This window comes from Perissodus microlepis, chromosome 20 (genome assembly GCF_051167445.1).
Source record: "Perissodus microlepis isolate ML-2025 ecotype Zambia chromosome 20, ASM5116744v1, whole genome shotgun sequence".
NCBI lineage: Eukaryota > Metazoa > Chordata > Actinopteri > Cichliformes > Cichlidae > Perissodus > Perissodus microlepis.
In genome coordinates this window covers 12,895,038-12,913,287 of record NC_140480.1, presented here as the reverse complement: position 1 = coordinate 12,913,287, position 18,250 = coordinate 12,895,038, and positions in this window count along the sequence as shown.

The window sequence follows — 18,250 nt, the reverse complement described above, 5'->3', positions numbered from 1 at the left end:
AGACAAAGAGGAAAGATGTTCATGATATATATGAAACTTTCCGCTACCCCTGACTAAAATATTGTTTTTGACAGGAAAGTATTGTTTCATTCATGTTTATTCCACGAGGTGGACAGCAGGAATAGAACAAACCAGATACTAAGAAATAAAGTATACAATGAAATATTCTCGATATGCTAAAATTCCCACTGAGACTGGATAAGATTATTCTAAAACTGGTCAAAATACAATTCTCTTCATGCACAGAAATCCCACCCAGTCCCACAACCCAGGACAAATATTCCTTGTGTGTTCTTGAGCTGGACAGAAATTCCTCTTGCTGAGCGGGGTCCACGCCAGCCTCGTGTCAGGCAGACGAGGAGCCTCCTGTCCCAGTCTCGTCCGTCAACTGGGTCCATCACATCCCAACCCAGTTCGCATTCTGCATTGGAGTCCGTCGCTCGATACCACCGCGGCTCCCCTCACGTCATCACCTGTAAGTAAAAACAAATAGGAGCCAGAACCATCATCCCGGAAGCTGCCCTGGCTTATAGCCATGGCGACCCTCTCCCAACACGGCTGCACCCAGTGAACAACAGTGAGACACTACTCACAAATGCAGGCAGTATACATCTGCCCTGATGTCAATCACACACGTTGTCTCCTACTGTCGCCGTTCCTGCTGTCGGGACTGGGTCACCACATCACGCTGACCGGTCTCCAGACGAGGCGTCGCACCCCCCACGATCACGCAGCGGCTCCCTCTTTTCCACCTGGCCTTCATGCGTTCCTCTTCCAATCTAGGGCCTCTCTCCTCCCAGTGCTCAGCTTGCTTCCTTTTAATACGACCTTTAAACAGCTGAAAGGACACCTCTGGACACACCCATGCCTCAACATGTGATCACTATCAGCTAATTTGTCCCATTGCCAGCCAATCCACAGTGGATTAAAACAATGTAAAATAACACACTGAAACAATGTGATACAAACAGAATAAAATCATGCAAATAAAAACTACACTCACAAATAAACACTAAAATCAGAAAAAAAACCAATATAAACGATGAATACAAATTTCTACTGTGTGAAACAGTTTCACTCTTTGAATATTTTTCATTTCTTACAATCAGAATTCTCCAATAGATTTTTAGAAGAAATTTATTTTCTTTCATGCATCACCAACTGACCCTTTTATGTTAACGTCTCAATCTCCAGCCTAACCTCATTGAATTTTGCTTAGCAAAGTACTTTTCAACTCTAATAATTAGTAAGATTATATTTCTTATCATCTGTTGGTCGTCTGACCTGATAAACTTCAATGAGCATTATAACACAGGAATGATTGTCTCTAAAAATGGGCTCCTGCACGCTTGCAGACATTTTTCCATCACAACTTATGGATGATGAAGGATTTGATTAAAGCTGTGAAACATTACTGATAAACTTCATGTGATGTTACATTAAAGCCAATTTTCTATTAAAATCAGGGTCTTTTCTAAGTGACCTCTGACCTTTGAGCAGTAGTGTGTACTGTATGCTTGTATGTAACTGTATCTGACCTGGATTTTATCACCAGTTTCAAATAAGAATCTTCTTTAAAGTCTGTCTTTCAATACAAATGAAGTTAAACTTTATCAAGGCTGATGGTAAACTGTCCCTAACAAGTCCACTTTATTGCGTGCTCATTGACTTTCTCCTATCAGAGCTGTTTAACAAGTCCACTTTATACATGCTTATTAATCTGTCACGCTTATCAGTGGCTCATGGTTGCTTAAAGCCTATGTCTGAACTTGACCACAGAGCCAGAGCATCGTTCAATCTTGGCAACAGCTCCAGGATGACAAACTCCACTTTCTCTGCATCAAGACAGCTCATAACTTTTTAACAGTCTCTCCTGATAGCCTCATATCATCTGCTCTAATCAATAACCATACACTATCATTACAATGTAGACTACAGCTCAAAAGTCTGAGGTGAATTAGAAATGTCTTGTTTTCAGAATAGACTCAAATTTGGTTTCAGATTGAATCACAGCAATTTATCAAAAATAATCATATAAATGCTTAATATTAACACTGATCACAAATCATGAATGATTTTTAATAGAATATCTACAGAGGTGTTCAGAGACCCATTTTCAGCAATAATCCCTCCTGTGTTCAGTGGTACATTGTCTTATCTAATGCAAGCTTAACACATTAAAGCCAAACTTATCACTCAAAACAGCTTTTTAAGAGATTTTAGCACAAACTGAAACTATTGTGGTGATTAAAGAAACAATAAATGTGTCTGGATCATCCCAGTGTTTGTTTTTAACCTCATGAAACCAAGTTTCCATTTTCCTCTAAAGGGGCTGCAACACCCAGCTGCACAAAACCTTCACTTTTTTTTAACAGTTTCACTGTTTTAATATTTTTCATTTCTTACAATCAGAATTCTCCAATAGATTTTTAGAAGAAATTCTTTTTTTTCATGCATCACCAACTGACCCTTTTATGTTAACGTCTCAATCTCCAGCCTAACCTCATTGAATTTTGCTTAGCAAAGTACTTTTCAACTCTAATAATTAGTAAGATTATATTTCTTATCATCTGTTGGTCGTCTGACCTGATAAACTTCAATGAGCATTATAACACAGGAATGATTGTCTCTAAAAATGGGCTCCTGCACGCTTGCAGACATTTTTCCATCACAACTTATGGATGATGAAGGATTTGATTAAAGCTGTGAAACATTACTGATAAACTTCATGTGATGTTGCATTAAAGCCAATTTTCTATTAAAATCAGGGTCTTTTCTAACTGACCTCTGACCTTTGAGCAGTAGTGTGTACTGTATGCTTGTATGTAACTGTATCTGACCTGGATTTTATCACCAGTTTCAAATAAGAATCTTCTTTAAAGTCTGTCTTTCAATACAAATGAAGTTAAACTTTATCAAGGCTGATGGTAAACTGTCCCTAACAAGTCCACTTTATTGCGTGCTCATTGACTTTCTCCTATCAGAGCTGTTTAACAAGTCCACTTTATACATGCTTATTAATCTATCACGCTTATCAGTGGCTCATGGTTGCTTAAAGCCTATGTCTGAACTTGACCACAGAGCCAGAGCATCGTTCAATCTTGGCAACAGCTCCAGGATGACAAACTCCACTTTCTCTGCATCAAGACAGCTCATAACTTTTTAACAGTCTCTCCTGATAGCCTCATATCATCTGCTCTAATCAATAACCATACGCTATCATTACAATGTAGACTACAGCTCAAAAGTCTGAGGTGAATTAGAAATGTCTTGTTTTCAGAATAGACTCAAATTTGGTTTCAGATTGAATCACAGCAATTTATCAAAAATAATCATATAAATGCTTAATATTAACACTGATCACAAATCATGAATGATTTTTAATAGAATATCTACAGAGGTGTTCAGAGACCCATTTTCAGCAATAATCCCTCCTGTGTTCAGTGGTACATTGTCTTATCTAATGCAAGCTTAACACATTAAAGCCAAACTTATCACTCAAAACAGCTTTTTAAGAGATTTTAGCACAAACTGAAACTATTGTGGTGATTAAAGAAACAATAAATGTGTCTGGATCATCCCAGTGTTTGTTTTTAACCTCATGAAACCAAGTTTCCATTTTCCTCTAAAGGGGCTGCAACACCCAGCTGCACAAAACCTTCACTTTTTTTTAACAGTTTCACTGTTTTAATATTTTTCATTTCTTACAATCAGAATTCTCCAATAGATTTTTAGAAGAAATTCTTTTTTTTCATGCATCACCAACTGACCCTTTTATGTTAACGTCTCAATCTCCAGCCTAACCTCATTGAATTTTGCTTAGCAAAGTACTTTTCAACTCTAATAATTAGTAAGATTATATTTCTTATCATCTGTTGGTCGTCTGACCTGATAAACTTCAATGAGCATTATAACACAGGAATGATTGTCTCTAAAAATGGGCTCCTGCACGCTTGCAGACATTTTTCCATCACAACTTATGGATGATGAAGGATTTGATTAAAGCTGTGAAACATTACTGATAAACTTCATGTGATGTTACATTAAAGCCAATTTTTTATTAAAATCAGGGTCTTTTCTAACTGACCTCTGACCTTTGAGCAGTAGTGTGTACTGTATGCTTGTATGTAACTGTATCTGACCTGGATTTTATCACCAGTTTCAAATAAGAATCTTCTTTAAAGTCTGTCTTTCAATACAAATGAAGTTAAACTTTATCAAGGCTGATGGTAAACTGTCCCTAACAAGTCCACTTTATTGCGTGCTCATTGACTTTCTCCTATCAGAGCTGTTTAACAAGTCCACTTTATACATGCTTATTAATCTATCACGCTTATCAGTGGCTCATGGTTGCTTAAAGCCTATGTCTGAACTTGACCACAGAGCCAGAGCATCGTTCAATCTTGGCAACAGCTCCAGGATGACAAACTCCACTTTCTCTGCATCAAGACAGCTCATAACTTTTTAACAGTCTCTCCTGATAGCCTCATATCATCTGCTCTAATCAATAACCATACACTATCATTACAATGTAGACTACAGCTCAAAAGTCTGAGGTGAATTAGAAATGTCTTGTTTTCAGAATAGATTCAAATTTGGTTTCAGATTGAATCACAGCAATTTATCAAAATAATCATATAAATGCTTAATATTAACACTGATCACAAATCATGAATGATTTTTAATAGAATATCTACAGAGGTGTTCAGAGACCCATTTTCAGCAATAATCCCTCCTGTGTTCAGTGGTACATTGTCTTATCTAATGCAAGCTTAACACATTAAAGCCAAACTTATCACTCAAAACAGCTTTTTAAGAGATTTTAGCACAAACTGAAACTATTGTGGTGATTAAAGAAACAATAAATGTGTCTGGATCATCCCAGTGTTTGTTTTTAACCTCATGAAACCAAGTTTCCATTTTCCTCTAAATGGGCTGCAACACCCAGCTGCACAAAACCTTCACTTTTTTTTAACAGTTTAACTATTTGAATATTTTTCATTTCTTACAATCAGAATTCTCCAATAGATTTTCAGAAGAAATTTTTTTTTTTCATGCATCACCAACTGACCCTTTTATGTTAACGTCTCAATCTCCAGCCTAACCTCATTGAATTTTGCTTAGCAAAGTACTTTTCAACTAATAATTAGTAAGATTATATTTCTTATCATCTGTTGGTCGTCTGACCTGATAAACTTCAATGAGCATTATAACACAGGAATGATTGTCTCTAAAAATGGGCTCCTGCACGCTTGCAGACATTTTTCCATCACAACTTATGGATGATGAAGGATTTGATTAAAGCTGTGAAACATTACTGATAAACTTCATGTGATGTTACATTAAAGCCAATTTTCTATTAAAATCAGGGTCTTTTCTAACTGACCTCTGACCTTTGAGCAGTAGTGTGTACTGTATGCTTGTATGTAACTGTATCTGACCTGGATTTTATCACCAGTTTCAAATAAGAATCTTCTTTAAAGTCTGTCTTTCAATACAAATGAAGTTAAACTTTATCAAGGCTGATGGTAAACTGTCCCTAACAAGTCCACTTTATTGCGTGCTCATTGACTTTCTCCTATCAGAGCTGTTTAACAAGTCCACTTTATACATGCTTATTAATCTATCACGCTTATCAGTGGCTCATGGTTGCTTAAAGCCTATGTCTGAACTTGACCACAGAGCCAGAGCATCGTTCAATCTTGGCAACAGCTCCAGGATGACAAACTCCACTTTCTCTGCATCAAGACAGCTCATAACCTTTTAACAGTCTCTCCTGATAGCCTCATATCATCTGCTCTAATCAATAACCATACGCTATCATTACAATGTAGACTACAGCTCAAAAGTCTGAGGTGAATTAGAAATGTCTTGTTTTCAGAATAGACTCAAATTTGGTTTCAGATTGAATCACAGCAATTTATCAAAAATAATCATATAAATGCTTAATATTAACACTGATCACAAATCATGAATGATTTTTAATAGAATATCTACAGAGGTGTTCAGAGACCCATTTTCAGCAATAATCCCTCCTGTGTTCAGTGGTACATTGTCTTATCTAATGCAAGTTTAACACATTAAAGCCAAACTTATCACTCAAAACAGCTTTTTAAGAGATTTTAGCACAAACTGAAACTATTGTGGTGATTAAAGAAACAATAAATGTGTCTGGATCATCCCAGTGTTTGTTTTTAACCTCATGAAACCAAGTTTCCATTTTCCTCTAAAGGGGCTGCAACACCCAGCTGCACAAAACCTTCACTTTTTTTTAACAGTTTAACTATTTGAATATTTTTCATTTCTTACAATCAGAATTCTCCAATAGATTTTCAGAAGAAATTTTTTTTTTTCATGCATCACCAACTGACCCTTTTATGTTAACGTCTCAATCTCCAGCCTAACCTCATTGAATTTTGCTTAGCAAAGTACTTTTCAACTAATAATTAGTAAGATTATATTTCTTATCATCTGTTGGTCGTCTGACCTGATAAACTTCAATGAGCATTATAACACAGGAATGATTGTCTCTAAAAATGGGCTCCTGCACGCTTGCAGACATTTTTCCATCACAACTTATGGATGATGAAGGATTTGATTAAAGCTGTGAAACATTACTGATAAACTTCATGTGATGTTACATTAAAGCCAATTTTCTATTAAAATCAGGGTCTTTTCTAACTGACCTCTGACCTTTGAGCAGTAGTGTGTACTGTATGCTTGTATGTAACTGTATCTGACCTGGATTTTATCACCAGTTTCAAATAAGAATCTTCTTTAAAGTCTGTCTTTCAATACAAATGAAGTTAAACTTTATCAAGGCTGATGGTAAACTGTCCCTAACAAGTCCACTTTATTGCGTGCTCATTGACTTTCTCCTATCAGAGCTGTTTAACAAGTCCACTTTATACATGCTTATTAATCTATCACGCTTATCAGTGGCTCATGGTTGCTTAAAGCCTATGTCTGAACTTGACCACAGAGCCAGAGCATCGTTCAATCTTGGCAACAGCTCCAGGATGACAAACTCCACTTTCTCTGCATCAAGACAGCTCATAACTTTTTAACAGTCTCTCCTGATAGCCTCATATCATCTGCTCTAATCAATAACCATACACTATCATTACAATGTAGACTACAGCTCAAAAGTCTGAGGTGAATTAGAAATGTCTTGTTTTCAGAAAAGACTCAAATTTGGTTTCAGATTGAATCACAGCAATTTATCAAAAATAATCATATAAATGCTTAATATTAACACTGATCACAAATCATGAATGATTTTTAATAGAATATCTACAGAGGTGTTCAGAGACCCATTTTCAGCAATAATCCCTCCTGTGTTCAGTGGTACATTGTCTTATCTAATGCAAGCTTAACACATTAAAGCCAAACTTATCACTCAAAACAGCTTTTTAAGAGATTTTAGCACAAACTGAAACTATTGTGGTGATTAAAGAAACAATAAATGTGTCTGGATCATCCCAGTGTTTGTTTTTAACCTCATGAAACCAAGTTTCCATTTTCCTCTAAAGGGGCTGCAACACCCAGCTGCACAAAACCTTCACTTTTTTTTAACAGTTTCACTGTTTTAATATTTTTCATTTCTTACAATCAGAATTCTCCAATAGATTTTTAGAAGAAATTTATTTTCTTTCATGCATCACCAACTGACCCTTTTATGTTAACGTCTCAATCTCCAGCCTAACCTCATTGAATTTTGCTTAGCAAAGTACTTTTCAACTCTAATAATTAGTAAGATTATATTTCTTATCATCTGTTGGTCGTCTGACCTGATAAACTTCAATGAGCATTATAACACAGGAATGATTGTCTCTAAAAATGGGCTCCTGCACGCTTGCAGACATTTTTCCATCACAACTTATGGATGATGAAGGATTTGATTAAAGCTGTGAAACATTACTGATAAACTTCATGTGATGTTACATTAAAGCCAATTTTCTATTAAAATCAGGGTCTTTTCTAACTGACCTCTGACCTTTGAGCAGTAGTGTGTACTGTATGCTTGTATGTAACTGTATCTGACCTGGATTTTATCACCAGTTTCAAATAAGAATCTTCTTTAAAGTCTGTCTTTCAATACAAATGAAGTTAAACTTTATCAAGGCTGATGGTAAACTGTCCCTAACAAGTCCACTTTATTGCGTGCTCATTGACTTTCTCCTATCAGAGCTGTTTAACAAGTCCACTTTATACATGCTTATTAATCTATCACGCTTATCAGTGGCTCATGGTTGCTTAAAGCCTATGTCTGAACTTGACCACAGAGCCAGAGCATCGTTCAATCTTGGCAACAGCTCCAGGATGACAAACTCCACTTTCTCTGCATCAAGACAGCTCATAACTTTTTAACAGTCTCTCCTGATAGCCTCATATCATCTGCTCTAATCAATAACCATACACTATCATTACAATGTAGACTACAGCTCAAAAGTCTGAGGTGAATTAGAAATGTCTTGTTTTCAGAATAGATTCAAATTTGGTTTCAGATTGAATCACAGCAATTTATCAAAATAATCATATAAATGCTTAATATTAACACTGATCACAAATCATGAATGATTTTTAATAGAATATCTACAGAGGTGTTCAGAGACCCATTTTCAGCAATAATCCCTCCTGTGTTCAGTGGTACATTGTCTTATCTAATGCAAGCTTAACACATTAAAGCCAAACTTATCACTCAAAACAGCTTTTTAAGAGATTTTAGCACAAACTGAAACTATTGTGGTGATTAAAGAAACAATAAATGTGTCTGGATCATCCCAGTGTTTGTTTTTAACCTCATGAAACCAAGTTTCCATTTTCCTCTAAATGGGCTGCAACACCCAGCTGCACAAAACCTTCACTTTTTTTTAACAGTTTAACTATTTGAATATTTTTCATTTCTTACAATCAGAATTCTCCAATAGATTTTCAGAAGAAATTTTTTTTTTTCATGCATCACCAACTGACCCTTTTATGTTAACGTCTCAATCTCCAGCCTAACCTCATTGAATTTTGCTTAGCAAAGTACTTTTCAACTAATAATTAGTAAGATTATATTTCTTATCATCTGTTGGTCGTCTGACCTGATAAACTTCAATGAGCATTATAACACAGGAATGATTGTCTCTAAAAATGGGCTCCTGCACGCTTGCAGACATTTTTCCATCACAACTTATGGATGATGAAGGATTTGATTAAAGCTGTGAAACATTACTGATAAACTTCATGTGATGTTACATTAAAGCCAATTTTCTATTAAAATCAGGGTCTTTTCTAACTGACCTCTGACCTTTGAGCAGTAGTGTGTACTGTATGCTTGTATGTAACTGTATCTGACCTGGATTTTATCACCAGTTTCAAATAAGAATCTTCTTTAAAGTCTGTCTTTCAATACAAATGAAGTTAAACTTTATCAAGGCTGATGGTAAACTGTCCCTAACAAGTCCACTTTATTGCGTGCTCATTGACTTTCTCCTATCAGAGCTGTTTAACAAGTCCACTTTATACATGCTTATTAATCTATCACGCTTATCAGTGGCTCATGGTTGCTTAAAGCCTATGTCTGAACTTGACCACAGAGCCAGAGCATCGTTCAATCTTGGCAACAGCTCCAGGATGACAAACTCCACTTTCTCTGCATCAAGACAGCTCATAACCTTTTAACAGTCTCTCCTGATAGCCTCATATCATCTGCTCTAATCAATAACCATACGCTATCATTACAATGTAGACTACAGCTCAAAAGTCTGAGGTGAATTAGAAATGTCTTGTTTTCAGAATAGACTCAAATTTGGTTTCAGATTGAATCACAGCAATTTATCAAAAATAATCATATAAATGCTTAATATTAACACTGATCACAAATCATGAATGATTTTTAATAGAATATCTACAGAGGTGTTCAGAGACCCATTTTCAGCATTAATCCCTCCTGTGTTCAGTGGTACATTGTCTTATCTAATGCAAGCTTAACACATTAAAGCCAAACTTATCACTCAAACAGCTTTTTAAGAGATTTTAGCACAAACTGAAACTATTGTGGTGATTAAAGAAACAATAAATGTGTCTGGATCATCCCAGTGTTTGTTTTTAACCTCATGAAACCAAGTTTCCATTTTCCTCTAAAGGGGCTGCAACACCCAGCTGCACAAAACCTTCACTTTTTTTTAACAGTTTCACTGTTTTAATATTTTTCATTTCTTACAATCAGAATTCTCCAATAGATTTTTAGAAGAAATTCTTTTTTTTCATGCATCACCAACTGACCCTTTTATGTTAACGTCTCAATCTCCAGCCTAACCTCATTGAATTTTGCTTAGCAAAGTACTTTTCAACTCTAATAATTAGTAAGATTATATTTCTTATCATCTGTTGGTCGTCTGACCTGATAAACTTCAATGAGCATTATAACACAGGAATGATTGTCTCTAAAAATGGGCTCCTGCACGCTTGCAGACATTTTTCCATCACAACTTATGGATGATGAAGGATTTGATTAAAGCTGTGAAACATTACTGATAAACTTCATGTGATGTTGCATTAAAGCCAATTTTCTATTAAAATCAGGGTCTTTTCTAACTGACCTCTGACCTTTGAGCAGTAGTGTGTACTGTATGCTTGTATGTAACTGTATCTGACCTGGATTTTATCACCAGTTTCAAATAAGAATCTTCTTTAAAGTCTGTCTTTCAATACAAATGAAGTTAAACTTTATCAAGGCTGATGGTAAACTGTCCCTAACAAGTCCACTTTATTGCGTGCTCATTGACTTTCTCCTATCAGAGCTGTTTAACAAGTCCACTTTATACATGCTTATTAATCTATCACGCTTATCAGTGGCTCATGGTTGCTTAAAGCCTATGTCTGAACTTGACCACAGAGCCAGAGCATCGTTCAATCTTGGCAACAGCTCCAGGATGACAAACTCCACTTTCTCTGCATCAAGACAGCTCATAACTTTTTAACAGTCTCTCCTGATAGCCTCATATCATCTGCTCTAATCAATAACCATACGCTATCATTACAATGTAGACTACAGCTCAAAAGTCTGAGGTGAATTAGAAATGTCTTGTTTTCAGAATAGACTCAAATTTGGTTTCAGATTGAATCACAGCAATTTATCAAAATAATCATATAAATGCTTAATATTAACACTGATCACAAATCATGAATGATTTTTAATAGAATATCTACAGAGGTGTTCAGAGATCCATTTTCAGCATTAATCCCTCCTGTGTTCAGTGGTACATTGTCTTATCTAATGCAAGCTTAACACATTAAAGCCAAACTTATCACTCAAACAGCTTTTTAAGAGATTTTAGCACAAACTGAAACTATTGTGGTGATTAAAGAAACAATAAATGTGTCTGGATCATCCCAGTGTTTGTTTTTAACCTCATGAAACCAAGTTTCCATTTTCCTCTAAAGGGGCTGCAACACCCAGCTGCACAAAACCTTCACTTTTTTTTAACAGTTTCACTGTTTTAATATTTTTCATTTCTTACAATCAGAATTCTCCAATAGATTTTTAGAAGAAATTCTTTTTTTTCATGCATCACCAACTGACCCTTTTATGTTAACGTCTCAATCTCCAGCCTAACCTCATTGAATTTTGCTTAGCAAAGTACTTTTCAACTCTAATAATTAGTAAGATTATATTTCTTATCATCTGTTGGTCGTCTGACCTGATAAACTTCAATGAGCATTATAACACAGGAATGATTGTCTCTAAAAATGGGCTCCTGCACACTTGCAGACATTTTTCCATCACAACTTATGGATGATGAAGGATTTGATTAAAGCTGTGAAACATTACTGATAAACTTCATGTGATGTTGCATTAAAGCCAATTTTCTATTAAAATCAGGGTCTTTTCTAACTGACCTCTGACCTTTGAGCAGTAGTGTGTACTGTATGCTTGTATGTAACTGTATCTGACCTGGATTTTATCACCAGTTTCAAATAAGAATCTTCTTTAAAGTCTGTCTTTCAATACAAATGAAGTTAAACTTTATCAAGGCTGATGGTAAACTGTCCCTAACAAGTCCACTTTATTGCGTGCTCATTGACTTTCTCCTATCAGAGCTGTTTAACAAGTCCACTTTATACATGCTTATTAATCTATCACGCTTATCAGTGGCTCATGGTTGCTTAAAGCCTATGTCTGAACTTGACCACAGAGCCAGAGCATCGTTCAATCTTGGCAACAGCTCCAGGATGACAAACTCCACTTTCTCTGCATCAAGACAGCTCATAACTTTTTAACAGTCTCTCCTGATAGCCTCATATCATCTGCTCTAATCAATAACCATACACTATCATTACAATGTAGACTACAGCTCAAAAGTCTGAGGTGAATTAGAAATGTCTTGTTTTCAGAATAGACTCAAATTTGGTTTCAGATTGAATCACAGCAATTTATCAAAAATAATCATATAAATGCTTAATATTAACACTGATCACAAATCATGAATGATTTTTAATAGAATATCTACAGAGGTGTTCAGAGACCCATTTTCAGCAATAATCCCTCCTGTGTTCAGTGGTACATTGTCTTATCTAATGCAAGCTTAACACATTAAAGCCAAACTTATCACTCAAAACAGCTTTTTAAGAGATTTTAGCACAAACTGAAACTATTGTGGTGATTAAAGAAACAATAAATGTGTCTGGATCATCCCAGTGTTTGTTTTTAACCTCATGAAACCAAGTTTCCATTTTCCTCTAAAGGGGCTGCAACACCCAGCTGCACAAAACCTTCACTTTTTTTTAACAGTTTCACTCTTTGAATATTTTTCATTTCTTACAATCAGAATTCTCCAATAGATTTTTAGAAGAAATTTATTTTCTTTCATGCATCACCAACTGACCCTTTTATGTTAACGTCTCAATCTCCAGCCTAACCTCATTGAATTTTGCTTAGCAAAGTACTTTTCAACTCTAATAATTAGTAAGATTATATTTCTTATCATCTGTTGGTCGTCTGACCTGATAAACTTCAATGAGCATTATAACACAGGAATGATTGTCTCTAAAAATGGGCTCCTGCACGCTTGCAGACATTTTTCCATCACAACTTATGGATGATGAAGGATTTGATTAAAGCTGTGAAACATTACTGATAAACTTCATGTGATGTTGCATTAAAGCCAATTTTCTATTAAAATCAGGGTCTTTTCTAACTGACCTCTGACCTTTGAGCAGTAGTGTGTACTGTATGCTTGTATGTAACTGTATCTGACCTGGATTTTATCACCAGTTTCAAATAAGAATCTTCTTTAAAGTCTGTCTTTCAATACAAATGAAGTTAAACTTTATCAAGGCTGATGGTAAACTGTCCCTAACAAGTCCACTTTATTGCGTGCTCATTGACTTTCTCCTATCAGAGCTGTTTAACAAGTCCACTTTATACATGCTTATTAATCTATCACGCTTATCAGTGGCTCATGGTTGCTTAAAGCCTATGTCTGAACTTGACCACAGAGCCAGAGCATCGTTCAATCTTGGCAACAGCTCCAGGATGACAAACTCCACTTTCTCTGCATCAAGACAGCTCATAACTTTTTAACAGTCTCTCCTGATAGCCTCATATCATCTGCTCTAATCAATAACCATACACTATCATTACAATGTAGACTACAGCTCAAAAGTCTGAGGTGAATTAGAAATGTCTTGTTTTCAGAATAGACTCAAATTTGGTTTCAGATTGAATCACAGCAATTTATCAAAATAATCATATAAATGCTTAATATTAACACTGATCACAAATCATGAATGATTTTTAATAGAATATCTACAGAGGTGTTCAGAGATCCATTTTCAGCATTAATCCCTCCTGTGTTCAGTGGTACATTGTCTTATCTAATGCAAGCTTAACACATTAAAGCCAAACTTATCACTCAAACAGCTTTTTAAGAGATTTTAGCACAAACTGAAACTATTGTGGTGATTAAAGAAACAATAAATGTCTCTGGATCATCCCAGTGTTTGTTTTTAACCTCATGAAACCAAGTTTCCATTTTCCTCTAAAGGGGCTGCAACACCCAGCTGCACAAAACCTTCACTTTTTTTTAACAGTTTCACTGTTTTAATATTTTTCATTTCTTACAATCAGAATTCTCCAATAGATTTTTAGAAGAAATTCTTTTTTTTCATGCATCACCAACTGACCCTTTTATGTTAACGTCTCAATCTCCAGCCTAACCTCATTGAATTTTGCTTAGCAAAGTACTTTTCAACTAATAATTAGTAAGATTATATTTCTTATCATCTGTTGGTCGTCTGACCTGATAAACTTCAATGAGCATTATAACACAGGAATGATTGTCTCTAAAAATGGGCTCCTGCACGCTTGCAGACATTTTTCCATCACAACTTATGGATGATGAAGGATTTGATTAAAGCTGTGAAACATTACTGATAAACTTCATGTGATGTTACATTAAAGCCAATTTTCTATTAAAATCAGGGTCTTTTCTAACTGACCTCTGACCTTTGAGCAGTAGTGTGTACTGTATGCTTGTATGTAACTGTATCTGACCTGGATTTTATCACCAGTTTCAAATAAGAATCTTCTTTAAAGTCTGTCTTTCAATACAAATGAAGTTAAACTTTATCAAGGCTGATGGTAAACTGTCCCTAACAAGTCCACTTTATTGCGTGCTCATTGACTTTCTCCTATCAGAGCTGTTTAACAAGTCCACTTTATACATGCTTATTAATCTATCACGCTTATCAGTGGCTCATGGTTGCTTAAAGCCTATGTCTGAACTTGACCACAGAGCCAGAGCATCGTTCAATCTTGGCAACAGCTCCAGGATGACAAACTCCACTTTCTCTGCATCAAGACAGCTCATAACTTTTTAACAGTCTCTCCTGATAGCCTCATATCATCTGCTCTAATCAATAACCATACACTATCATTACAATGTAGACTACAGCTCAAAAGTCTGAGGTGAATTAGAAATGTCTTGTTTTCAGAATAGACTCAAATTTGGTTTCAGATTGAATCACAGCAATTTATCAAAAATAATCATATAAATGCTTAATATTAACACTGATCACAAATCATGAATGATTTTTAATAGAATATCTACAGAGGTGTTCAGAGACCCATTTTCAGCAATAATCCCTCCTGTGTTCAGTGGTACATTGTCTTATCTAATGCAAGCTTAACACATTAAAGCCAAACTTATCACTCAAAACAGCTTTTTAAGAGATTTTAGCACAAACTGAAACTATTGTGGTGATTAAAGAAACAATAAATGTGTCTGGATCATCCCAGTGTTTGTTTTTAACCTCATGAAACCAAGTTTCCATTTTCCTCTAAAGGGGCTGCAACACCCAGCTGCACAAAACCTTCACTTTTTTTTAACAGTTTCACTGTTTTAATATTTTTCATTTCTTACAATCAGAATTCTCCAATAGATTTTTAGAAGAAATTCTTTTTTTTCATGCATCACCAACTGACCCTTTTATGTTAACGTCTCAATCTCCAGCCTAACCTCATTGAATTTTGCTTAGCAAAGTACTTTTCAACTCTAATAATTAGTAAGATTATATTTCTTATCATCTGTTGGTCGTCTGACCTGATAAACTTCAATGAGCATTATAACACAGGAATGATTGTCTCTAAAAATGGGCTCCTGCACGCTTGCAGACATTTTTCCATCACAACTTATGGATGATGAAGGATTTGATTAAAGCTGTGAAACATTACTGATAAACTTCATGTGATGTTGCATTAAAGCCAATTTTCTATTAAAATCAGGGTCTTTTCTAACTGACCTCTGACCTTTGAGCAGTAGTGTGTACTGTATGCTTGTATGTAACTGTATCTGACCTGGATTTTATCACCAGTTTCAAATAAGAATCTTCTTTAAAGTCTGTCTTTCAATACAAATGAAGTTAAACTTTATCAAGGCTGATGGTAAACTGTCCCTAACAAGTCCACTTTATTGCGTGCTCATTGACTTTCTCCTATCAGAGCTGTTTAACAAGTCCACTTTATACATGCTTATTAATCTATCACGCTTATCAGTGGCTCATGGTTGCTTAAAGCCTATGTCTGAACTTGACCACAGAGCCAGAGCATCGTTCAATCTTGGCAACAGCTCCAGGATGACAAACTCCACTTTCTCTGCATCAAGACAGCTCATAACCTTTTAACAGTGTCTCTCTGTCCTCATACTTCTATAAATTCTTCTGTAATAGATAACTATACGCTATCATTGTAATCAATCTACACCACAGCTCAAAAGTTTGAAGTCAATTTTCACCTGGTTTATAACCATGTGATCGGTCCACACATCAGTGTCTAAAAAAACGCTCATTTTTATCTGTGTCTATCATCAAAATTTGAGTTGATTGCAAACTCTCCCTAACAAGTTCACTTTATTGCGTGCTCATCAATCTCCTCTACAGCTCAGCTAACTGAAGTCAGTTAGAAACGTCTTTTTATCTTAAAAAAAACAAGATTCTTTTTTATATTTTGTAAATTGGTTTTGAATCCAAATAAATATAATTGCTTAAAACTTGCATTGATCACCAATTATGATTAATGTTTGATAAAACATTAGCTGGTGTATGGATGCAACAATAATGGTGGTGTGTGGATTACAACAATAATAGCGAGTGTGCAGATTATATTACCTATCCTCAGTTTATCACATTAAATCTCATCTTACTAGTGACCCAGTAGCTTTTCCAAATACAGCTGCACTAACCAACATCATTTTTTCAAGTAATATAAAAATCGTTTTTATTTATTACCTTTTTAAACATCCCATTTTTTCTTTCTAATGTCATTAAATCAAGTTTGCCCATTTTTATAAAACATTTGGACCTCCACATCTTTTTAGCGTTCAGTTATTTCCTCAGTGTCACACATGGATTAGTTTTCGTCTCTTTCAATAAGAAAGTCAAATCTTCAGACCTTAAAGCAATCTTTGTTTCTTTCAATCATCTTAATATTTTTAATCTCCTGTAATATAATTGCAGTTAAACAGAGCTTAGCTACTCTGATCTACAGTGATTTTGGGGGTTTGGATTTGTTTTTCACAGGTGCAGAGCCTTTTTCTACAAAATTATGAATAAACTGCATTTTTTAAAAGTACCATTAATCATGTAGACTGACAAGTAACTAAACATGTAACACAGTGATCAGTAGAGAAGAAAGAAAATAACCCATTTACACATTTCTAGTTCAGATCAAAATTATTGTTCTGATTAAGGAAACAGTAAATTTGGCCACGTTATTGTCCTGATCCTCCAATTTTCCCTTTTCAATGTGACTAAATAAAATTCAACTTTTTTTTTTTTTTTTAAATAAAAGCAGATGCACACCCAGATATTTCTTACAGTAAGAATCCTCCAACAACCTTTCAAAAGAAACATTTTTTGTCTTTCCTCAATTTTGAGAGCAACTGAACCCACAAACCTGAAGCTCGAGACCCCAAACTAACCAAATGTAATGTTTCCTTAATCAGCACAGTCATTTTTAACTTTTTGTGTGTTATGTTTACTCACAGTTTTGATGCTTGCTTCTTCGACTTGATCCATGATTAGCTTTTCACCGTCGCTCTGCTGTTTTCTCTCTCCTCATGCTTCTCCTTCATGCGTCCTGTCCTCAAATATAATCCAACCTGCCTCCTTGTTTCCTCCTTGACTTGTATTAGCAAAATTTCCAGGTAAATTAAGAGAAATCCAAAAAAGTTTTCCTGTTTCAAAAGCTCTTCCAGTTGCCTGTCTTCTTGTCCTCCTTCAAATGTGCATTTTTTGACTTATGTATTTATTTGAATTCATATTGCCATGACAACATAGCACAGAGCATCATGGTAGTTTAAAGCAGGTGGTTCTGTCCTCTGCAGAAATGCTGGTGTTCCATAGTGATGTAGAAGTATGTTAATAGTCTTGAAACAGACACTCACTGATCCGGTAAGAGCAGGAATTTAACTACAAACCCTCATAGTCCCCATCAGTATTCTTCATTTTGCTCTGCAGCAATGGTCACAGTGGCTGCTTTAAGTACGTTTGCCCCATAGAAATCCACTGATGTTCAGTGAGTCCCTTTGATACATATTTAGACCTTCATCATTTTCAGGGTGCATGAGTGTTATATCTCCATCTCATCCTAAACATTTTACCAACCAACACGTTCTCACTCCCAACTCGTCAAACGTGTGACGCATGGTCAGGCTCCCTCTGCTTCACTTATTGACATGTAGGGTCCTCTCATTGAATACTA